This window comes from Corvus brachyrhynchos, unplaced genomic scaffold, assembly GCF_000691975.1.
Source record: "Corvus brachyrhynchos isolate BGI_N302 unplaced genomic scaffold, ASM69197v1 scaffold904, whole genome shotgun sequence".
In the NCBI taxonomy this organism is placed as follows: Eukaryota; Metazoa; Chordata; class Aves; order Passeriformes; family Corvidae; genus Corvus; species Corvus brachyrhynchos.
The window spans coordinates 688,751-691,028 of record NW_008237536.1 but is presented as its reverse complement, the minus strand read 5'-3'; the positions used below and the strand labels follow the sequence as shown (position 1 = coordinate 691,028).

General features: G+C 68.1%; 1 protein-coding gene across 1 annotated transcript in view; it reads left to right on the top strand.

Annotated features, from left to right (window-relative positions):
- Positions 1-1,514: 1,514 nt before the first annotated feature.
- The window catches only part of PIK3R6 (phosphoinositide-3-kinase regulatory subunit 6), a 26,444-nt gene continuing 25,680 nt past the window's right edge, over positions 1,515-2,278 (top strand). The window contains exon 1 of the mRNA XM_017731594.1: positions 1,515-1,815. The gene's annotated coding sequence lies outside the window, so the exon portion shown is untranslated. The remainder of the gene's footprint in view (positions 1,816-2,278) is intronic.

Here is a 2,278-nt window from a genome sequence, read left to right as displayed (position 1 = left end):
TGGCACCAGGACAGGGGGACAGGCATGGGACAACGCACTACGGAGCAGTGACACCCCAAACCTTCTCCTGGGCTCCTGAAGGTGTTAATTGTGACACTGGCAGGACAAAGCGCCCCGTTCGTGTCCGGGCCGTGCCCACCTGCCCGCGGGGCTGGCCGGGGGTGCCCGCGGGGCCGGGCCGCGTGTCCGTGTCCCTGATGAATGGGAGCGCCCGTGAATGAACGCGGGCCGGGGGAAACGAGGATGTTTTCATTGCTGCTGCTGCTTCCCGGAGCCTTCCTGCCCGCGGGGCGGCTCGGGCGGGGCTGGGGAAGGGGATGCGGGACTTGGCACCAGCGCAGCGAGAGGGAATTGGCAGCGAGGGACGCTGACAGCCTGAGCTGCCTCCTGCTGCCTTTCTGTCCCGCTCAGGAAGGAAGGAGGTTATTTTTGACCTGGGGCCCAGGTACGGAGCGGTACCTAAGGCTTTTCCTCATGCAAAAGAAATGGGAAGTGATGCAGCGTCAGCTGCAGCTCCCACGCTCCCTCCAGAGGGATTTTCTTCCCCCATCTACTTCCCCAGCAAAGCTCGGCACCTCAGACCCTACTCTAGGTGCCATTTGGGGAGAGGGCCTGATCCAGCATGGCCCTGGCCACGGGTGGGGACAGTTCTGGCCGGAGAGGTTGGGCCCTGGGCTGGGGCTGTCCTGGGCTCTGTGCCCAGCAGAGCCTGGGGCACACACGAGGGGCACGCAGGGCTCCAGCAGCTGCCCAGGCTGGCGGGGCTGGGGGCTCATCCCACCCTGCCCCACACCCCACAGGGAGCAGCGCTCATCTCCACATTTGGGCTGGGTCTGCTGCGTCCCCTCACCGCTGCCCTGTGCCACCCGAGATTGTGCCAGCCTGTAAACAGATCCCAGTCCAGACTGAGGGTCAGGGCACCGCCGGAGCCCGGCAGCCCGGAGCAGCCACACCTGGGGCCCGTGGGTCTCATCCCGGCTCTCCTGACTCGGAGTCACACGCGGTGACAATGACACCCTGCTGAGCACGGCCAGACCTGCTCCAGGCGCTGTCAGGGCAGAGTCAAACTGCTCCGTGAACGCATTGCAGAGGGGCCGGGCATCCCTGCCCGGGCTGCATCCCGAGCTGGCAGCAGGCAGGAGCTGCCGGGGCAGCCGCAGGGGCTCTGAGCAAAAGCAGACGTGGGAGATGCTCCGGGCGGGAGGCGCTGGCAGAGGCACAAACACCGTGCCTGGAACGGGCGGCTGCAGAAGTGCCTTTGGACGGACTCCTGGTCTCCCGGAGCAACGCGGTTTGTTGGGAGGTGCGAGGATCCGGGCTCGCTCTGCCTCGCTGGGCGGCAGCAGCGCAGGGATTGCCCCTGTTTGGGATGGTTGGCAGCAGTGCCAGGGCCGGTGCCAGGGCCGATGCCAGGGGCGGTGCCAGGGCTCACAGGCCGGTCCCAGAGCAGCCCGACTGGCGGGGCTGGTTTGAGGGGATTGGATCCAGGGCAGTGCTGAGCCTCCTTCCCTGCTCCCGCCCGTCCGGAGCGCGCCGGGCGCCGGAGACCCACACGGGGACAGCTCTGTCACTGCGGGACCTCCCTGTGTAAGAGGAAGTTGTCTCGAAATAACTCGCGCTTCCCTTTCTGCTCCGCACGCTCTGAAGCGGCTGCAGAGCCCGGGAGCCGCGGGGGCTCCGCCGGCACCCGCGACCCCTCCCCGGGCAGGGCGGACCCGCGATGTCCCCTGCGGGACCCTGCTGTGTCCCCCGCGCTGGCCGGGACCTCGGAGGGGGCTGTGACTCCCTGGGCCCCCCGTGCCCGCCCTGAGGAAGGTAAGAGCCCCGGAGGGCGCGGTGCTCCCGGCTCCGGGCGTGGGGAATCCTGCGGCTCAGCCTCTCCCGTCTCCGCCGCTGCTCCCCAGGCTGCTCTGTCACCGGGGAGGGCTTTGTTTAGGGGCTGGCACCGTGTGCACGAGCGCTGAGTGCCGTGGGGGAAAGCGCCCGGAAAGCCGTGGATGCGGGCAGCGATGCCTTTTCCCAGGAAGAATCGGGGGAGGGAGCAGCGATGGTGCTGGAGATCAGGAATGTGCTGCTAAAGGGAGATTTGTGCCAGCTCCGCTGGCAGCGAGCGGGATCCTGCTGGGCCATGGGTTTGCCCTGGAGCCTGGCCCAGGCAGGAGCGTGGGGGCTTTGCTGTCCATGCCCCGGAGAGGACACGGGCGGCTTTGGTCCCGTCCCAAGCCCTCGGCCACCCCCTCACACCCCACGGACAGCCCGTCTGGGGCTGTTCCACCCC